The sequence below is a fragment of the Crinia signifera genome, chromosome 2, assembly GCF_055691185.1.
Source record: "Crinia signifera chromosome 2, ASM5569118v1, whole genome shotgun sequence".
NCBI classification, from domain to species: domain Eukaryota; kingdom Metazoa; phylum Chordata; class Amphibia; order Anura; family Myobatrachidae; genus Crinia; species Crinia signifera.
In genome coordinates this window covers 175,678,459-175,701,874 of record NC_139218.1, presented here as the reverse complement: position 1 = coordinate 175,701,874, position 23,416 = coordinate 175,678,459, and the positions used below count along the sequence as shown (strand labels likewise).

Here is a 23,416-nt window from a genome sequence, read left to right as displayed (position 1 = left end):
ATCTAGGGAAATAGTTAACATAAGCTATGAAAAATAAGTTAAAACAGTGTGAATGAGAGAATGAGACCACAATGAGCCTAATCAAGGGGACTGCTGGCTTAAATGCATTGATCAATACATGAGCTAAATCTCCACTGTTTATTAATATTAGTTACAGATGGAGCCGCTCTTATCTTATCTGCCTATGGCGATTGTTCCGCCAATCCGTCACAGTGCGCCTAGTTGCAACGCAGTGCAATAAGTATCACAGCTTGGCGATGGCGTTACCGGATGAATGCATTACCAACGATCATCCACCAGATATTGCTTTTTAAAATCACCACTGACTATGCGTCAGATGTCTAATGCACCTCCATAGAGTTTTTCCTATTTGAGTACTAAATAGCTCTTGTGTACTAAGCAGTACTTTGTGTACTAAGTAGCACGAACAGCTTTTATAGTACTGTGCTGTAACAGTTATAGCTATAAGTGATATCTTTATAAGTATAATGGGGAGAGATAAAAGCTCCCCCCTAAGTTCCTGGATGCAAAAACACTGTGTTTAGCCTCTCTATACAATATTTCCTATTTGAGGTACTCGGTAGTAATTAATTCATAGGAGTAAGCAATAGCAAATCTATAGCAGCTTGCCTTGACAGCAGTGCTGCTGACACTGTAACACATGCTGCACTATGTAAGTACAGAAGGACAGATTATCATTTTAACCAGAAGCTCATTGGCCATATTAACTATGGGACTTAGACGCTCGCAAAACTTCCCCATTTCTGTCTTTTAGCCTAATGAGATGCTGGGTAATACTAGGTGGTCGCTCCCACTTCCCTTATCCTCTTTCCCCCACCCCTTGGAGACTGCTCTGTTCATAGTAAACAAAGCCAGTGTGAACACTGTAAACTGTCTCCAAGTCCAATGATCAACTGCAGCTCCTGTCCCCTACTCGCACCGCTGTCCAGGTTTGGGCACACCTGCTGGGAAACAGGGAGCTGAGCACCTAGCAGGAGCTGACCCACTAGAGAGCAGGTTTCCTCACTGTCACCTCCCCACATTCCAGTGATGGCTCCCTGGCTGCAAAGGAAGCCAGAAACCCCTGCAAGCTAGGCGGACAATTGGAGGGGACCCTACCTACGGACCCTACCTTACCTTCCCGATGTCACATAAACTACTAGTCAGGCAGCTCTGAAAGCTGAGTTTCATTTTTCATATAGTTGCAGTCTCAAGTCTCTAGGACACATAGAACCAGAGATATATTGACATTTTCCCCATAGACTAGAATGGACCCATTAATTCTGACCCACCATTGGTTCTGACGCTTGCAGTTAGCCTTTTGGGGGTCTTAGAAACTTGGGGTTCATATTCTCTGGTAGATAAACATCTCCTCTTCCATACAAACTCAGTTCTGAGCCGATTGGCCCAACAAACCCAGAGAAAAGCTTAAGGCTCATTTTAATTTATCCATAGAGTTAAGCTATAGCAATCTGCGAAGCGTACGCTGGCCAACACAGCCGTGCGGTCGCCTCACATGCATACCTCCTTCTGTGTCCAGGTGTTTTGGACTCCTACCACTACTATCTTTGTGTCTGAATTACTAGTCCTTATAAGGACTCTAATGATATAATGTTGTAGTGCTATTATATGTATTATATGTTACTGGTAACCTGACCACTTAATGGACTCCGTTGAGCACCCAAGAGGGTTATAGGACTCGGTCCCTAATCCTAAACGGTAGACCGAATCGCCCCATTTGGGTGTACGTATCTCACCAACAAGAATTAGCAGCTGATACCGAGCTGCCAAACCTCCTGCTTAACCGCACAGCCATATACAATCATATGCTGCATAGGGAAACACACTGCCGCACAGAGGGCTGATAAGGGCAGCAGGACAGAAATATATATACCTGTCCCTAAACATTGCTGCCAAACCCCGGGGCGAGCAAGTGAGCACCCCAGCAGCCGATCATTAATTCAAGGAGGTTGGAATAGGTCAGGCCACCCACATAAGCGAAAAGCACTCTATACAAACATATATCCTAAAGGACTATTGTCCGTATAATTGTGGAACAGCAAGCAGTCAAATAGTCTGTATGTTACAGTCATATGTGTGATGAGATAGTGCAAAAAGCACGTCTGTGGCTAATTGTGAGAGGGGACCCGGTTGGGGCATTATCCCCCCAAATAAAACCTCAGACCACACTCACATGGTAAAAAATCATTGGCTTATACTATTACCAATGAAATATTAAACGCATATATGTACAATGTGAATGTGCACTAAATCCATACACACTGAAAAGGAGAGCTGGGAATGCAATTCAATTCAGCCTATACACTGGGAGTTTTTTTAGATCAATCAAGCCACACACATTGGGAGATTTGAGATCAGTACCCAATCCGACTGACCAATCAGTAGAACCCAATAAAGGTCTATCTCCAATCTGGGTGTGCACCAGGGCTACGTACACTTGACGTTTTGGGAGATTAACCCAATCTGCCCCTAAAAAACGTACACCAAATCTATACACACCAGGAGATTTGGAAATTGATCCAATCTGAACTCACTACTCTCCACAATAAGGAACTTTCCTTGTTAAGCATCGACTGACTGCTGCCACCCCTAGCACGGACATAGGGACACTACCACACTTAGTAGTAATCCAGACACCCAGAGGCACAAATACGGATCACCCAATATATCAACATAAGCACCCCTACCCGCTGATATCTGTTACAAAGGCGATATCAAGCCATCAGATACGCTAAGGGTCAGTACTAAGAGGTGACATCAGGAGAAGTGATCTACATATTAGGAGGTATTGCATGCCAATACCGTACGCACAGTTTTTAATAATCACTGTAATCACTGTTCAATGTTTCATGTTAGTTTGTATATTTCGCAGTTTTAAATAAACCATATAAAAGGTATATTTTAGAGTCTAGAAGTTATTTTCTCCCTTGGTGCACCACACCCGTGACAATCCCTACCCTGTCTCCAAGTATATTATACCAAGCAGGCCTTAATGAAGCCCTAAATGTAAGCAATCTTTATAGATATGGAATATGTTACAACAGACTCGATTGGGAAAACAAGAAAGTTCCTTTTTTCTGCTATAATACAAAATTGTAAAATTATAAAAAGCAACAAGTATACATAGCTGGTATGAAGGTAATACAGCCGAAGATAGAGAACCCCCTTTCCACCCACCACCTGCTACCCTACTGCTGCTGCCTAGTTGGGAGAAGATAGTAGAGCCATGAAGAGATCTACACCCCCCCACCACCACCATCACTAACACCACCACCTTCCCCTGTGTGGCTGAGAGAAGCAGACACAGACAGCCTCCCTCCCTATGTTTGACTCAGTATGACTTGGGACCCTAAAGTAAAGTTGTATTTGCTTTTCAGCAAAATCAAAACTGTTCATATCTACTGGTAGAGAAAAGTAAATATCTGACCGATATAAGATAATCTAATTTTGAAATTTAATTATCATTTATTTGATTCACTAAAAATGTAGTTCAGTTGTATAATGATCATGCACAGTTCAGTTTGTATTTTGCACTACAATTTGAGTAGGCTCTGTGCATTCAAGTACCCCAAACACATTAGCCCTGAGTACCATTTAGAATTACCTGAACCAGACTAAGTACTTCTTAGATCTGAAGTACTTTCTTGCACATCAATTGGATATGTATTGATCTGTGATTAATTTTACTCTGATGGAATTTTCTATTTACAAAGAGTTGGTTGACAATAGGAATATGCTTGAGCGTTGATTCTGCAAACAGGATTTTAGTTCTCAATGGCAACATTCATGTTGAAATCACAAAAAAATAAGCATACTGCTATTCAGCAATCTGAAATTGCAAATTATAAAATGTTCATCAATAGTGAAAGTTATTATTTTGTACTACTATTCCTGCATTTTCACTGGTTATTTAAAAATAAAACATATACCCCTTTCACATCACAAATGCCGGGTCCTATCAGAGATTTGCACATGGGTCCGTCCCAGGAGCGACCCAGTATTTGCAAGGTGAGCCCCCACAGCGAAATGGCAATAAGCCAGTTCGCTGATGTCAGAAAGGGAGCAGGGGGAGCAGCGGTGCATCATTGGGGGGCGGGGGAGGAGGCAGTGCTTGGAGCTAACACTGCTTCCCCCCTATGGTGTGAACAGGGCGCTTGACCCGGGTTACCGATTTACACTGCACAGAAACCCAGGTCCAACCCAGGATTAACTCATATTATCCCGGAATGCCGGGTTGTTGGACCCAGAACATTTGTTTAGACCCTTTCACACCACACATCGACCCGTGTAGGGGTAATAGATAAATACTGTATGTTCACCCTTAACAGATGTATAGACACAAAAGAGCAGAATCTGGAAAACACACCTTTTTACTCAAAAACCTATTTTTTTGCTAGGTCTTAACTATACCCGGCGTAGAAAATATTTTTCTCTTTAGCTGCCAGAACTCTGACAATGGGGTGAGCACAACGTAGCCCCTTGTGGGCTCACTGCGCTCACCAGGCTGTGGGCTTGGTGGGGGTCATGGGCCTGGGTTACTGCATTAATGTACAGTGTGAAAGCTGCAGAACCTATAACCTGGGTCGAGCAACCCAACAATTCCAGGTTATAAGAAGGGTTAAACCCAGGTCGCCCTCTGTATAATGGGCAACACAGGTTTAATGTGAATGCGAAAGGAGCATTACATAAGAATTTGTACTATTATCAAGCTAAAGATAATTTTTTTAACCATTGCCACCTGAAAGCATTTTATGGATGTCCCCTTGAAAATGCTGGGCATTCCCCTGAGAACGCATTCAGGCTGATGCCTTCTGGGGACAGGTGTCGTATGACGTCAGCTTAGACTGACTTTTTTTCCTAAAGGGCGAGAAATAATTCAATTGTCGGTGAACATTGAATGATTTCTCTCGCCTTTGGCCACATGCGAGGGGATGTTTGCATACATCACCTCACATGGTACCGAGGTGAAGCGGAGAGGAGGAGGGCAGCGTTTATGAGCTGGCTAAACAGGGCATGAATGCTGCTTAGCAAGCCTTTGTGGAACAGGCCCATAATTTAATATTGGATAGATTTTGGGAGACTATCTACCAGCATTAATATTTTAGTTCAATACACTATGCACTTTTTTTCAACAGAAAGTTTTGTACCTGACATTGTAGGCAATTCAGAGCAAAATCCTCTTAAAAAATCCAATGTGGGACTTATATGACTGCAAAGATTCTCAAATGGAATACTGTTACATTTCATCACTCAGGGGCAAATTAATGAAGGGGCGATAATTCTATTTTAATAGGAGTAATTTCTACTAAAACAGATTGTATGAAAAGGCACACTGATGAAAACAGACAGTTCTCCAACAGCACCTGCAGTTTCTTTTAAGATTCAGCATTACCAGAAGCAGATTTTCCACAAGGAAACCTAGGCACCTCTCTTGGCCCAGCAGGTCTCACGGAACCCCATAAAGATCATTTTTATCCTGGCCACCCAAAAGGTGCACAGAGGAGTATTGTGTGTCATGACATCACATGGACCTGCCCACACTCCCAAATCTCTTTGATGCTCTTTGATAGGATAAAAAAAATGAACACACAAAATGGTCCCATCCAAAGGATGTCGGCAGTGGATCTCTGTTCATGTTATGGATCTGGATTGTTTTTGCCAAGACCACCCATTGTCCTTGGGCAATACCTCCCTGCAGGACATGCACACTTTAACAAACCAATCATCTCAGTGACAGAGTTTACCACACTATTGTGGCTGAAATTATTGTCCTCCCCCCCCCCACCCAAAAAAAAGCTGCCAATGCTCCAAAGAAGACATGATGCAAAGAAAAGAGGTGTGAGGTGGAATTGTCCTTCTGGAAAAAAAAGATGCCGGTGGTGGAGATTGCAGGTGCTAGGCAGGAGACGCATGGGCATATTTAATTAGATAAAAATGCAGCACCTAACTTAGAAGCTGCGGTCCAAACAAATTGTCATCCACAACTCAAGGCTGGAATGCACTAGAAGAGTGGTGACTACTCAAGGCTGGAATGCAGGAGAAGCGTGGTGACTATCTGCTTAAAAAAATCACTCAAACTTAGGGCCCTCCCTATAGACCTCCCTATAGAAATGACCCACTCATCACTGCCTGGCGTTCTACGAGATTAGGTTTTAAAATACTTCTAAATTTTGCACTCCCCTGGAAATGGAAGTTATTTCTACAAGAACTTGCAGGTACAGTTGCTGGTCTAGTTCTGGATAATCAGTGATGGCTTATCATCAGAAATTTCAATGAATGGGGTGATGATGAGCTTTTACACCTTGGACAAGATCTTCTGTGCAAAATTAATGGTCTGAGTTCACACAAATCCTTCCTTCTGCCACACATAAAAGTGTCCATACTCTGGATCTTGTATTTCAGGTGCAGAATTATTAAGCACAGTGAAGTGATAAAGGGTCTTTTTTTTATCTCTGGCCAATCAGCTCCGATCTGTGAAGTTACAGGCTTGGTTTGAAAAACCACAGGTAGGAGCTGATTGGCCGGTGATAAAAACCAAACACTTTATCACTTCACCGAGTTTAATAAATCTTCCCCTCAGTTTGGATGAAAAGTCACTGACCTAAAAATATACCCAGTCATGTGGTCAGACCACCACTCCCTTTGGTTCTCTGTTGCAACCCCTCAAAATAGATATTCGCGCATAGAGCTGACCAGGTATCATCCAAGCCAGCAAAGGAGAGGTATGACTCCACCTATCAAGGTGTACAGACAACAAACTGTAAGATCTTACCTTAAATAGTTGTAAGAACAATGTGCACACGATCACAGACATGGAGCAGGTCGCCGGTGTCTGATGTAGTTTCCGGGTTGGGCGAATGCGCCATGCGGCGTCAGGGTTTTCACAGCAACTGTTTGTGCAGTAACGGTAGAATGCTCCCTTCAGCTTAGAGAGGGCGCACTGAGCGCCCTCTCCTTTATCTCCCTTATCTCCCTTATCTCCTGTAACTAGGCAATGCCTGTCCACCAGTCAGAGCCGTGTCGCTCCGTGCCTGTGAAAAAGTGAAAATAAATAAATACAGTATGTGCATTTCTCTTAAGTGCGGAAACCACGTCAGACACAGGCGACCTGCTCCCTGCTCCCTGCCTGTGATCGTGTGCACATTGTTCTTACAGCTATTTAAGGTAAGATCTTTTGTCTGTACACCTTGATAATGGGGTTGTAACCCCAAAACATCAGTTTTCTCCACTAAAGTTTGCCTTTTTACAAAATCCTGTTGAGTGCAGCTGATTGAATCATCTCCGCCATCTATATATATATATATATATATATATATATATATATATATACATATATATATATATGTGTTCAATAAATGAAGATGCGGCGACTGATTGCTCTAAAATAGTAAATACTGAGTGTGCTGGTCAGCACTTGTTAAAAACCGTTAAAAAGTTATCTAATAGCAGTGGACCTAGAACACGGTATATAGTTCACTATGGATATGATAAAAAAGGTCAAAAAGTATGTATAAAAAGTATATGCATTTATTTAAACAAGGTTGAAGAAATTTCCTTTAAAAAAACAGACAATTAATAATTTTTAAGAAATATGTGTTCTAACCTAAAATAATCCTAAAATCAATTATAAGGTGCAAAAAGAGAAAAGGGTAGCTTATCTTATATAGATGAGACAGGAGGGCTATAGAGCCCCAACGCGTTTCATCCTTCTGACTTTATCAAGGGGTGCAAGTAGACTGAGGCCAGACCTATATTTATACCAGTATAGCTCCTGTTTCTATAGTGACATCACTTCCTGTCACTCATTAGTTCTATCTCAATATCCGGGTGAAAAACAGTTAATATTTAATCTCCTATATCCTATACAATAGGGCGCTAGATTAGCATTCAAACTATATAAACAGATGTCATAAAAGCATAGTAAATCCGCAGTTAAGGGTAAATTGGATGTGTGTGCGGTACTTCCGCCACACATCTGGTGTCCGATTAGCGCTACTGCGCATGCGCCCGCGTCTAGTTCATACAGATGCTGGCTTTCAATGCAGGACCGTTTCGCGCTACTGCGCATGCGTCCGTCTCTTCCATTCGACATGACGTCCGGGTTCTCTAGTATTTAGAACGGCGTCTTGAGGCTGGGCATGGAGTAATCTTCTCTGTATAGTTCTTATTGCGGCGGCCATTTTAATGTAGACTGCTGGTCTTTTCTAAGTACAGGAATTGCGGTGGCCATTTTTTAAAAGATTTTTCTTATGGCAACATAGAATGGAATAGAAAAGAAAATGTAAATGGACTTTTAATGACATATTGTATTACTTATATTTAGAATACGTTCTGTTAATGTGACTAATTGACGTAATGTGGGTGACTAGAGGTGTTTCCCATAATAAACATATACCTTATGGGTATTGAGCGTTTTTAAAGTGATAAGTGCACAAAGTGACTAGTGCTTTATTGGTTGATTATTACAGATAATCGATTAATGTGTATAATAAATAGTGATGTGCTTATAAATAATTAGTTCAAGGGTAGCATGATTAAATATATTTATTGGTGAATAAAGGTATCTAAAACATTGACATACAGTGTTAATAATGAATAATAGATATAAAATATATATTTTAATAGTTGCAATATAATTCGAAACCCTCCCTTCGATACCACAACAGGATTTATATATGACATTGACCAATGTTCACCGGCGTAAGCTACAGCACTGAATTTTCCCGGGAGGTCTCCCATCCCGGTACTTGTCCAGCCCAACACTGCTTAGCTTCCAAGATCGGACGAGATTGGGCGTGTACCAGTAATGTGTTTTGACTGTAGGAGCGTGAACAGGTCCGATGTATAGTCGTCCAAATCAGTGGTTCGTAAGGGAGGGTATTCTAAAGTGATGGTGCTTAGTGGGGATTAGGTAGGTGGTGAAAATTGTTAACGATGAATAAAAAGATAGGACCTTATAAAAACGGGGCAATTTCATAACTTTCATTAAAACCGTCTGGGTGCATGGTTTTGAGCTCGAATATCCAGAACATCTCTCTTTGCGAAAGTTTATTAGCTAGGTCGCCTCCTCTGGGGCCTAGTCTCACATGTTCAATTGCCTTGAAAGTAAGTCCCTCTGGGTTAGCCTCATGATGCGTCTGGAAGTGTTTGTAAATCGCATGGGTATCCACTTTGTTCTTAATGTTTCTGCTGTGTTCTTGTATACGTAGTTTCAGAATCCGTTTTGTTTTACCAACATATTTTAATTTGCGAGGACATTCTAGCAGATAAATCACCGAAGATGTATTACAGTTTGTGAAGTCTTTTATTTTGTATTCTTTGCTGTTATCTGAGTTCGTGAAGCTTTTCCTGTTTGGGTGTACATGCTTGCATATTTTGCATTTGCCGCACTTATATGCTCCTTTGCACTTTGGTCCCGATGGGTTCTGGTTACCTTTTGTAGTTAGAAGACTGGTTGCCAGGATGTCTTTCAGGTTTCTGGATTTCTTGAAGATCAATGCAGGTCGTTGGGGGAGAATCTCTTTGAGTATTGGATCCATTAGAAGGATATTCCAATGGTCGTTCAATGATTTCCTTATTCTTGGTTTGTGTTGGCTGAAGGTAGTTATAAAAGCTGTAGAGTTGTTCTTCTCATCTTTTGTTTTATACTGTAGGAGTTCCTCTCGGTTTGTGTTCTGAATTCTGGATGTGGCTTGTTGTAGAATGTTTTGGGGGTACTCTTTCTCTTCAAACCTTTTCTTATATACTTCTAATTGTTTTTCACACTTATCCTCTTTGCTGCAGTTCCTCTTGATCCTGTGGAACTTGGGAGTAAGGTATATTCTCTTTCCACTTGCGTTGGTGGTTGCTTTTAAAGTGTAAATAACTGTTGGTGTCCACTGTTTTTACAAAGTTGAGTGTGTTTATGGACTTATTTTCCCCTTGTAATATAAGGTCCAGAAATTCGATTTGATTTTTGTTGAAGTTTGATGTGAATTTCAGATTCAACTGGTTCCCTCCTATGTATTTCAAAAATTCATCAAACATTTCTTCCGTACCTTCCCAAATGATTAAAATGTCATCTATATAATGCTTATAAAATTTGATATTATTTTTAAAAACATGATTATTATAGATAAAACGTCTCTCCCAGCTTCCCATAAAAAGATTTGCAAAACTAGGGGCAAAGGTCGTCCCCATTGCGGTCCCGCATTTTTGTAAAAAGAACTGGTCTAAAAATTTAAAATAGTTGTGACTTAAGATAAATTTCATTGCATCACATATGAATGTTTTGTGGTTCGGATCCAGTTCGATGTCTTCTTCAAGAAATTCTTTGCACGCGTTTATTCCCATCTCATGTTCGATACATGTGTAAAGGGACTGGACATCAATGGTTGCCCAGTTGAAGGAGTTGTCCCATTCAAGATTTTTTAAAAGGTTTAAAACTGTGGTGGTGTCCTTTAAAAATGCCGGGAGGTCTCTTACATATTTACTCAGGAAAATGTCCACATACTCAGAGAGTCCGGATGTAAGGGAGTCAATTCCTGCCACAATGGGGCGACCGGGTGGGTTTTCTAGAGTCTTATGTATCTTGGGCAGTAAATAAAAGATGGGGGTGTGGGGTTCACCTGCGCTAATAGGAAAAAAGCTGCTCAATAAAATGCTTGTAAAAATGAGAAAAAAATGAGAGCTATCATGTGAGAGAAGAAAGAAGGCTATAATTAATATGAGAAGAGAGAAAGATAAGGAAAACTTGAGATAAGCGATAATAGGTAAAAAAAGAGAGTTGTGTTAGAATGAAAAAAATAAATGAAAGAAATTGAAAGTAGAAAGGCACCTGTAAAAGAAACGGTTAATGAAATAATGTTTACGCTCCTTTGTAGGATTGTTTGTTTAAGAAGTCTGTGGGGAGCCCTGTAGCTGTCCCTACCTCTATCCAGGCGCTCGCGTTCAAGCTGCAGTGTGTGTGGAGCGGGCGGCGGAGCATAGACAGACGCGGCTTTTCACATCACCGCCGCCCGCTCCACACACGCTGCAGCTTAAACGCGATGTCATATATAAATACTGTTGTGGTATCGAAGGGAGGGTTTCGAATTATATTGCAACTATTAAAATATATATTTTATATCTATTATTCATTATTAACACTGTATGTCAATTTTTTAGATACCTTTATTCACCAATAAATATATTTAATCATGCTACCCTTGAATTAATTATTTATAAGCACATCACTATTTATTATACACATTAATCGATTATCTGTAATAATCAACCAATAAAGCACTAGTCACTTTGTGCACTTATCACTTTAAAAACGCTCAATACCCATAAGGTATATGTTTATTATGGGAAACACCTCTAGTCACCCACATTACGTCAATTAGTCACATTAACAGAACGTATTCTAAATATAAGTAATACAATATGTCATTAAAAGTCCATTTACGTTTTCTTTTCTATTCCATTCTATGTTGCCATAAGAAAAATCTTTTAAAAAATGGCCACCGCAATTCCTGCACTTAGAAAAGACCAGCAGTCTACATTAAAATGGCCGCCGCAATAAGAACTATACAGAGAAGATTACTCCATGCCCAGCCTCAAGACGGCGTTCTAAATACTAGAGAACCTGGACGTCATGTCGCATGGAAGAGACGGACGCATGCGCAGTAGCGCGAAACGGTCCTGCATTGAAAGCCAGCATCTGTATGAACTAGACGCGGGCGCATGCGCAGTAGCGCTAATCGGACACCAGATGTGTGGCGGAAGTACCGCACACACATCCAATTTACCCTTAACTGCGGATTTACTATGCTTTTATGACATCTGTTTATATAGTTTGAATGCTAATCTAGCGCCCTATTGTATAGGATATAGGAGATTAAATATTAACTGTTTTTCACCCGGATATTGAGATAGAACTAATGAGTGACAGGAAGTGATGTCACTATAGAAACAGGAGCTATACTGGTATAAATATAGGTCTGGCCTCAGTCTACTTGCACCCCTTGATAAAGTCAGAAGGATGAAACGCGTTGGCGCTCTATAGCCCTCCTGTCTCATCTATATAAGATAAGCTACCCTTTTCTCTTTTTGCACCTTATAATTGATTTTAGGATTATTTTAGGTTAGAACACATATTTTTTAAAAATTATTAATTGTCTGTTTTTTTAAAGGAAATTTCTTCAACCTCGTTTAAATAAATGCATATACTTTTTATACGTACTTTTTGACCTTTTTTATCATATCCATAGTGAACTATATACCGTGTTCTAGGTCCACTGCTATTAGATAACTTTTTAACGGTTTTTAACAAGTGCTGACCAGCACACTCAGTATTTACTATTTTAGAGCAATCAGTCGCCGCATCTTCATTTATTGAACACACACGTTTTGCCCCAAGTAACTTACCCTTACTTTTACCTTTGAAGATTGGCTGACACCCCATAATTAGAAGGGGGACATTGCCTATTACACCTGGTGTCTGGACTAAGGATACACAGGTGGCGCCACACATTCATTGTTTACATATATATATATATATTACTTATTTCCTAGCACGGCGCCCATCTTGCTAATTTGCCGGTGAAAGACAAAATCGCATAGGAACAATGTTAAATTATTTTTAAAGTGAAAATAAACGCGATCAACCCGATTTTACATAGGTGACAATGTGAAATGGGCCAATATGGCCCATTTCACATTGAATATGGTTAAAAAGTATGTTTAATGCCCCCCATTGTTAACGCCACCCCACTATTGACGCCAACCCGTCTGTCCACGTCATTTAAAACATGAGGGGGGTTTGGTATTAAAATGGGGGGTTTGGGGGCTTTTTACATTGAAATCAATGTAAAATCGGGTCTCTCAGGGACCATTTTACATTGATTCCAATGTAAAAATCGGGTCGATCGCGTTGATCGCATCGCATGCGATTTGGTTGGCATGCTATGCGATTGACGCGATTTTTCCGACCCGATGGTTAATCAAAATCGGTGGCGCCGTGCTAGGAAATAAGTACCCTATATATATATATAGACATTGTAGGGGCTCTGCACACACTAAATTAACTGATAATAAATAGTGGAGATTTGGTTCATGAATTGATCAATGCATTTAAGCCTGCAGCCCCTTCTTATATATAGATATAGAAACAAGGGGGGGGTACCCCAATCTGCGCCTTGATATCCTGGAGCAGCAACCCTGTTGGATCCCCTGTTAGACGGGACCCAAAATTTAGAAGATTCCAGCTTTGGACTTCAGAGCTAACACATCTACCTGGGACCATTGTAAATTCCTTTGTGGTTGTCTGAACCTTTAAGAACCTACTGCTGGGCTGTTTAATCTGTTCCTGATTGTATGAAGAAATTCACTGTTTTGATGATCATCAATCTGTTTTGAATTTCATATTGGATTCTTGTTTAACTAACTCCTAAGAAGGAGATGCTCTTACCTACCCTTATGGTTATATCCATATTGACATCTTACTAGTATCATTCATTTTGAAAGTACTATTCACCCCTGATGAATTCACCTAGCTGACGAAACGCGTGGGACCAGATTCATATGTTTTGATCACATGCTGTGAATGAACCACATACAGGATACGAACTGAATTGTATTTGTTTGTTTTTATCTTTTGTATACAAAATATTATAAAGGTAAAACCTGTTATAAATAAATATCTTTTACATGATATGCATATTAGTATATCATAAGTGCACTCTGTACCCTCTCTTTGTTCATATATATATATATATATATATATATATATATATATATATAAAAGCAAAAAGTAACAAACAGCGGCACTCAGCAGGATTTTCAAAAAACTGTATTAGGTGACCGAAAAACCGACGTTTCGGGGCTAGCACGCCCCTTTGTCAAGGTGTAGTGTGTGTGTGTATATATATATATATATATATATATATATATATATATATATATATATATATATATGGCAGAGGCCTCATTGCACTGCTTTTCCCAAGAGCCCATAATAAAGTTAAGATGACCCTGGGATCATAGCCAGAATCAAACACGTACTCCCCTCCAAAAGTCATGCATGCATTTGTATCATCGATTAGATTACTGCAATGACCTCTAATCTTGCATCCCAGTAAAACAATTGCACCAATTACAGCTGGTACAAAATTCAGCTTCCAAGCTGTTAACCAATCAGCCCTGTTCTAGCGACATAACATCAATTCTCGACTTCCACCACTGGCTACGTATAAGATTGCAAATCATCTTCAAGATTAATTTACTGAGTTTAAAAGCCCTACATGATGACCCCCAGGGTACCTGAAGCAGCTTCTGCTTAAATACTGTCCCACCCAATTACTGCAATATACTGTATAGATGAAGGACTTTTGGCAGTACCTAGAATCTTTATCTGGTTTCAAGCTTTTAGTGCTCTGACTCTATGGAAGTCACATTCAGCACAGTTCGAGAGACTCCTACTCTAGCATCCTTCAAAAACAGACTCAATACTTTCCTGTTTACTCAAGCATTTTCTCTTGAATATCTCCATGCTCTATGTAGTGTATGAAAAGCTTTTCTGTACTTCATTGTTCCTCTACTGCATTAGTTCATTCTATCTGTAAAGTACCTTGAGTCCAAATGGAGAAAAAGCTATATGATATTATTATTATTACTATTATTACTATTATTATTATTATTACTACTACTATTATTATTATTATTACTATTACTATTATTATTGTTATTATTATTATTATTATTATTATTATTATTAGTGTTTATTTTTCAGCTGCAGAAAATAGCAAAAAATACCCACATGTGAAATGTATACCATAATGACTTGATTGACAGAATGGTGTTCAGAAATAATGAAATGTTCTATACTGATCACCATCCCTGAGCTCTATTTAATGTATCATTCATTTTTTGAATGAAAATCACTGGAACCTCTCTGGCCCACTGATGATATAGCTCACATGTGGAGGTCACTTGAGAAGGGTTGAGCAGAGGTTTGCCTGAGGCAAATATGGGAACACTTCATTGACAATTGCACTTTTACATTAAGCTTTGACAGCTCCAATTTCATACCAATTTGCAGATTGTCATTACAATTGCAAATCAGCTCCACTAATGTTGTTTTTATGATTAAAGAAAAATGATTGCAGCTCCTATGAGCTGTCATTTCCATTTTGCTACAAGATACCTCTCTTTTTTGTACAATAGCAAAACACAAAAATAAAAGTGTAAAAAAACATAAAAAATGTTAAATATACATTTTCCTGACACACTTGCATAGTGACCTCTATTTAGTACCTGAATGTCAATTCTTACCAACATACACCTTCCTTCCCCCTTTACCCTTGTCTCCCCGTTTTAGTGATTGTTTGTCAGACACCTCATTTACTGTATACTTCTGTTTTTGTTTTAAGCCATAGTAAAGAGGTAACTACTCTATATGTATTTATCTCCATATACGGTATGCTGTTTTGTTTCTAGTCAAGAAATATGGTACAATGGAAACTTGATCTAGTTACAAAACTATAAATAAAGAATTTATAAAAATAATTGTTTTAAATATTTAAAACTTTAGCACAATATGGGCACTTGGCACGAAAATAAAGCAGACATTATTTTACAAACGTGTAGGTATTCTAAAAGAGATCATACACTTAAAATGTAGGTAATATGTATTCTCTTTTAAGGCCCCCATACACTATGCGATTTTGGGACGGTTTCATCCGATTTCGGCACTTTGGCCCGATAACCGGGTGAAATCAGCCCAAAATCGCAGTTGTGACATCTGATCCGATCCGATGCGCGGTCCCATGCGCATCGGATCGGATCAGGGAGGTCGGACGGTCAGTACATACGATCACGTCCGACCTCCCTGTATGCTATGCATATGCCTGCCCACCTGACAGGCATATGCATGCAGACTGACCGGGAGCAGCACGACGGGCAGCGGGTCCCTGAGCACACTGACCTGGCCGGGCATGTGATCACAAATAGCGCTGCAGGACGGGCAGTGCAGTGGCGGCTATTACATTTTTAAAATACCTGTCAAATGACAGGCCGTTCTCTGATTGGCTGAGAGCTCTCTCAACCAATTAGAGAACGGCCGGTCATTTGACAGGTATTTTGAAAATCTAATAGCCGCCACTGCACTGCCCGTCCCCGCTGCTGCTATTGTGATCACATGCCCGGCCAGGTCAGCAGCACTCGCCGCACGCACCCGGGACCCGCCGGGAACACATTTGAGACCCGCCGCCCGCCCCCACTACTGCCGCTGCCTTGCTCCTTATTGGCATCGCCGCTGCCCGCCCCACTGCTCCTCACCGCCCTGCAGCTCCCCATTTGTTTTACATGTGATAAATCGCAAGCGATTTATCACATGTAAAAATTGGCTCATCAAGTGACAAATTGTATGTGAGCCTCCCGGGGAGCTGCCGGGCGGCTCGCAGGAGAATTGGGTCCGACTTGTCCTAAGGACAAGTCGGCCTAATGTATGGGGGACTTTAGTATACCTCAGGCATTCCCAACCATGGTCCTCAAGGCACACCAACAGTACAGATTTTAGTGATATCCAGGCTTGAGCACAGGTGACTTAATTAGTACCTGAGTGATTCTGATTAAGCCATCTGTGCTGAGTGATTAACATGGAATATATGTATATGTGTATATAGGGGCACAAAATAATGTGTATGCTACCTAAATAATAATTTTCCCAACTGATACATGAATGCTATCAAAATCCTAGATCATCCATTCATTATTCTATTTGTAATTCAAAAATATTTATTATTATTTTTTCAGTTTTCATCACATGTAGTCACAGTTGTTATTTTACGGTGTTCTTTATATATTTTTTTCTGATGATGAGACATACATGGTTTAGCAATTAACAACTAATAAAAATAGAATTAGGAATGTCCACTAGATGGCGGATCTATCTGCTATCATGTATGGATCATCATGGGACAAACCAAATAACCATATGGATATGCATTCTTATTATATGTTTTTTTATAAAAAATATTAGTGCACCTTTCTTTAAGTAAAAATTCATATATCTCTTTGTAATCGAAATAAATGATTTCTGATCACAATGTTAAAGTCACGTGACCACGCGCTTTAACAATATTCCAGCGCTTCACGATCTTGTGACTAAAATGCTGATATGTTAATGGAGCCCCCGTTACATATTTGCGCAAATAATAAGAGATGCGCATATAACATAAATCACTACATTTGTTTCCCGTTATTCACTGACTGTCCGTTCTGAACAAGAGGTGTGGAACGCAAGCTGGGTTGCTAGGCAACCCGACTACACACAGAAAGCGGAAGTACACTGCCTGAAAGAGGCTTGGAACGCACGCCGTTATCGTGTCAGCCTCTCCTGCTGTAATCAGTCCCGCCCTACACCTACCATAGGCTGATCCTTTAACACGTGACATGTTACCATGACAAACCCTAAGCATTTGAGGAAATACAAGTTTGGACACCTGACATCTGTCCAATAGCGTGTCTCTACATTTTATGTCTATTTTCCATTATAAGCTAAATCCTTATTATTTTGATGTGAAAACACTTTTTAAATGTTAGTCTTTTCTTCTGTTGCCTTCTATTGTTCCTTATAATCTAAAAATACATATGTAACCAGTGAGATGTTGCTCAGCACACAGGTGCATTATGTTTGACAATCAAATACAGGTATAAATACCCCTAATGGACCAACAGCAGCATATCCTTGAAAAAGCTGCCCCTAGAGGCAGTGAAACGCTCACTGTCATCGCCACATCGTGTTCATTTGGATCCAACCAGCCGTCTCCATCTCCTTATCTTTGGAGAAATTGCACATTCGGGACAATCCACTCTGATCTCCACAAAAATCGTGATTCTCAAACGGAGAAAGTTCCATCTACCCCCCTTCAACGGAGATCACAGCTTACTCAGCAATCCTACATGGATACAAGACTCCAAAGGGACAATCAGCGGTAACTATACCCATCTCCAATTATGTTTATTTGAATCCAGTGGAAAGCTAAATTGTACCCCCTGTTCAAAGAACTGCATCGTTCCAATTGGGACTCTAACAAGGCGGCATTAATAGGAGCGGATCCTATCAACATCTCTAACACAGTGGCACATAGAGAGGGCCATATGAGAGTTTTTACATTTATCTTTTATTGTTTATCATTTTCATGTAATTTTTTATGGTCATATGCCTATTAAATGTTTTTTACATTGATTATCCCTCATTGGTAAGCGCTACTTTTTTTCTTCCTTTATTCTTTTTCATTTTAGGGACCTACTCAGTCCCTTCAAGTAGCAGCTTCACTTGACTCACATCCCATAACAGCGCCCTCTGACTGCCTTTGGGCAGTCTCCTTTCTTGTTTACATCTGTGCTGAAGCCTGGATATCACTAAAACCTGCACTTGGTGTGCCTTGAGGCCCGTGCTTGGGAATGCCTGGTATACCTATTGACAATGTTTTCAGAGAACCAAACTTGCCCAAACTTTTCCCAGTGAATCGAAGCCATGTTTTGGGTTCTCCCACCAGGATTAAATTCCAAAATGAGGCAAAACTATATCTTCCCAGCATCAGATGTCATGTGTTTTGGATTCAATTTAAATACCTCCTGCTGTAATTTGGGTGCCATTTCACACATGATGCCAGACACAACACATATGACTGCCAGGGCAGCATTATATACTGTCGAAGTTGAATTGCATCTACACACACCTTTGAGCATTATAGCCGCCATTTGCGTTCACGTATTTACGTAAAGTTTATACAGAGGAAGCGAGAGAATATGCACTTGTTAATGGCAGCTATCATGTTACAAATAGTCTTATACTTAAACTCTCATATTAGTAAAATATAGTAATTTAGCTTAAAAATGCACTACACATAGTTTAAGGTTAAAACATAGTTCCTTTCTCTCATGTTTGGTATCAACAGCGTCTCATGCTCAGTATTCCGGTGTTTGAAGGGAAATAGTAGCACATATTATTCACAGGTTATCAACCATAGTAATAATAATGAAGGCATTGCCACATGGAAAGGGGACATATGATAACCAGTTTAAACCAGCTTCACAGCGGGACCCCTAGGGCAAGGTGACGAGCATGGAACAAAAACACAACTGTGAATCTGAATCAGAAGAGGTGAAAGCTGACCCCCTAACCAATGGAAGACCTGCTGGATCCAATTGTTTTTCCCTTTAAAGTATTGTTCCCTGGGATAGGAACTCAGTATGCTGTGATCAATCTTGACTACAGACCCCAGGCCCAGGACGTGCTGTGTATGTATGATGGTAACTGTTGTGTAGCTGTGTAATTGTATATTGCTGATTGTACTTGCGTTTATTATCCCCTGTGTATGTTAGATGTTATTTTAATATTGTATCGTTGATTCATACCTTGTTACATTGTTACCCCTTTGTGTTGGCTATGGACTAAATACATATGGTTATTGGTTTGGACCTTTTATCCATCTGTCTCGGCCAAGTTATTACAGTAAGCTAATGGAAAGTTGAGAAGGTATGCTACACGGCACTATGCTTAGGTACGCATGTAGTTAGGTATAAAGGGTGACAGTTTGGCATAGCTTTACGCAAACTGCACACCTGACTTACTGTCCTTTGGTTTACTTAATAGGATTTAACAATAATTGAATCCTGACATTTGCTGCTCCACACTACCCAGAGCTCATAAATAATACCAACATGGCAGCATTTATTTAAGCATAAACCCTTTGCTTAAATTGGTGCACAGTCACACTGAGCATGTAACTTTCCAGAGCTTCTAGTACAGGGGCATCATTAATCATTTATCAAAAGGAGGAAGGCACTCTTTGACTTCTTAAGCATGCTGTATAAAAACTTATATAAAATTTGAATGTTACACAATATAGAAATGTTTCATGCAGTAAACAATGTGTTACAATAATACTCAGTAGGTGCTGTGCTGCCATGTTAATAATATAAAAACTGTGTGAGTAACATTATGAGGTTGTGGACATTTGTAAAAAAAAAAAAAAAAGTTTATTTTTCTAAAAAGTATATGTTCAGGGCCAGACAGTGGTACTGGTTTACAATAATGCACAGTAGGTGCCATACCACTGCATTGATAGTACAAGCTCTATCTTTTGATATGGATCTGGATCAGTTGATTGAAGAGCAGGAGCAGCAGCCAAATACTAGTGCTGTGACTGTAAGTCAAGATAATTGTTATGCTAGTATGTAGTACTTCCTAAATCAACTAAAGCCAGTGCTGAAGTGCATGTGAAATCAAAAAAAATGTTACAAAGCTGCTGTCAGTCATGATAGTACTGCAACATCTACTAAAGTAACAATGTAGAGGGGGCAAAAAGTTTTACAGTGCAGCTGAGATGAAATATTACACAATGTTAAAATTAGAGGTAGACGTATTATCTACAAAACAAATTAGAAAAGAACACTAAAGCTGAAGAAAGAACTGTATGCTCACAAATCTTTGAGAAGAGTCTAGGGGAGTCCACAGAAGTTTTGCTTGAGGCTGAGATTTCTCCAACTGTATTCATAGAGAACACTTATTCCACCATTTATGTATCCTCAGCACAGGGGGTGCGTAGTACAAGTAAAGATGGCAATGACGACATAATAGAAATTGAGAATGCTAATCTGCTAGAGCAACTGGATTAGATGGATATTGGTGCACTGACACTAATGAGGATTTGATAATGACAATGTTGATGAAGTTGTTTATGTAAGTCAGTCGCCAGTAGCAGCTGCTTTTGCCTGTGATACAAAATAGGCCATTGTCATGCTTGGACATAGGACCCCAAAAAGCCAATAATAACAATGACAACAGCAACACACAGTACAGTATCAGTTACCAGCACTTTGGACCAGACCATGCAGTCTCCACTCCAACACCCTCATCATCAATATCCTCAATAATAATCAGAGGTATTCCTTTCAAAAGTTTGGTTAATGATTGCCCATGCAAATTTTGATATACAGCATAAGTTTGGGCGGTAGTTCCCAAAGACAATTCAATATTGCACCACCTTCCCTTTTCATAATGGGCTGTAGTTTTGGGTGTCATTAGGAATGGTCATTTTTGCATTGACATTTTTATTGGTTATTGCTCTAATTCTAATACATTACTAATTTGCTACACATTTTTAAACTGAAATAACTGATGTGTGTTTGTACTGCTGCTCTATTGCTTAGTTTAAACAGCCAGCCTTTGGCCAATATTGGTAAAGAACACTAGCATTGAGGTGGTCAAAATTGACTGGAAATGAATGCTATTGAGGTTCCTAATACCGTAGAAAACCAAAACATGATAAATAATACAAATCCACAAACTTAAACACAGGGCAACTTGGTGCACATGTCTAACAGTATATGCAAAGGATGGGCACACATTTTCATAACATAAGATTATTTTATTTTATTTCTTTATTAACAGGTTTTTATATAGAGCATACTGTACATATTTTGCAGTGCTTTGCAGAGAATAGTTATGAGCAAAAACATAATGAATTACAGCACAAGACAGTTTAGGACAAGTACATGGTAAATATGGATAGTTGCATCAGGGGACAGGACACTGAAGCAATCATAAGGGTGGCAGAGGTTTATATATTCTAAGAAAGGCACATAAGCAGAGAGGGCCCTGCTCGTGAAAGCTTACATTCTAAAGGGGAGGGTTAGACAGACTGGGGTGACACATAGTGAGCATAAACAGTAAGTTAGGATGAGAGATGGTCGGGTTTTATGCAGGAGGCTGGGAAGAGGTCAGCTTAGACTTTGATATTTTAAGTCTAAAAAAGCGTTGGGTCATCCAAGAGTAGACAGCAGAGAGACAGTTGGAGATATGAGTGAGGATACAGGGAGAGAGATCAGGAAAGAAGCGGTAGATTTCAGTATTATCAGCATAGATAGTGGAAGTAGAGTGAGCAAATGAGCTCACCCAGAGAGGAAGTATAGAGATAGAGAAGAAGAGGGCCAAGAATAAAATGTTGGGGACACCTACTAACAATGGAAAGGCAGGAGAGGTGAAGTCATTAGAGGTACAGCTGGGCATTTTCAAAACAGACAGTGCACATACAATCACAAAGAGTGATATTCAAAGTTTTAGCAGTTATAGAAATGGTGATATTATGGATGAATAGCCATATTAAGCAGCCAGGAGTAGTCTGTTGTGAGAATGAAGTGAGCTCACTCAATGCAGTCCCTTGGTTTTCTGAGTTGCTGTTGTTTAAGATGAAAAAGAAAGAAGGCATATCAAATATTTTAGATTTTTGCTCAAAATTCAGTTTCAAATAGAATAAGATAATTGATCTAAATTAAAAACTATTGGGCCATTACATTGCGAATACAGAACATATCAGTTATGTTTCTGCAAAATAACACCAACAGTAGTGAACAAATAATATAAAAAGATTCTTCAATTAACTTAATTTCAAAAACCTTTTTAAATTTAAATGAGAATTGGACCCTGCTAAGCATGACTCAATGACTAAAACAATGTATACATACATAGGAAATAAATCCATTTTAATATCCATTTAAAAGCAACTTGAACATGAAAGTGTTATGTCTTCTAGGCAGGTTCATTAACAAAAAATATACACCACCATGCACCAAAAAACAATATCTGGTATTTTTCATCCTGGGGAGCATGTAGGGGGGTGTGCTTATCCTCAGGTGTGTGACTAGTGTGCACAGGCAGTGCCCATGCATGGCAGGTCATGCATGTGAACTCTACTGTGTATAAGGCTTAGATTTTACCTCAGCGCTGCAGGATGGAGGAAGCTGTGTTTGTGTCTGCCACAGACACACTAATAAGATCCCCATCCCTCGGCAAAACAGACAGCCCTCCAAACATTTAATGGTTGTAACTGCTTATATCTCCTCTTCCTCTAAGAAAGAGGTATTATTTGAGGAGAAGTAGTAGTAGTATGCTTATTTATAAGGTGCCACAAGGTGTCCGCAGTGCCGTATATAGCAAACAAAAACAAATTACAAGGTATCGTACAGGGTGTGTTGATAAAATACAGCATAAATAGGGGTATAGCTGGTAGAACTAAAATGAGCATCAGTTCTGAAGTAAGTGTCGAAATTGTTGAGGAGACTAAAGATGAAGTAGAGGAAGGGAAGAACAGGGCAGGAGCACTGGTGAGGTAAAGAGGTAGGGTGAGTACGTGAGGTAGGAGGGCCCCCCTCATAAGAGTTACATAGTTACATAGTAGATAAGGCTGAATAAAGACTTGCGTCCATCTAGTTCAACCTACGTTTTAATAGCTTATCCCTTGTAAAAGACAGAATATGGTTCTTATTAGTACCCCTGGATATTTTTATCCAATAAATGCTTGTCCAACCTTATTTTGAACGTATTTATTGTATCTGCCAACACCACCTCTCCAGGAAGAGAGTT

The 23,416-nt window shown here is 39.7% G+C and overlaps 1 pseudogene; it reads right to left on the bottom strand.

Annotated features, from left to right (window-relative positions):
• Positions 1-8,723: 8,723 nt before the first annotated feature.
• On the bottom strand, positions 8,724-8,846 carry LOC146061464 (5S ribosomal RNA; annotated as a pseudogene).
• Between the last annotated feature and the right edge of the window lie 14,570 nt (positions 8,847-23,416).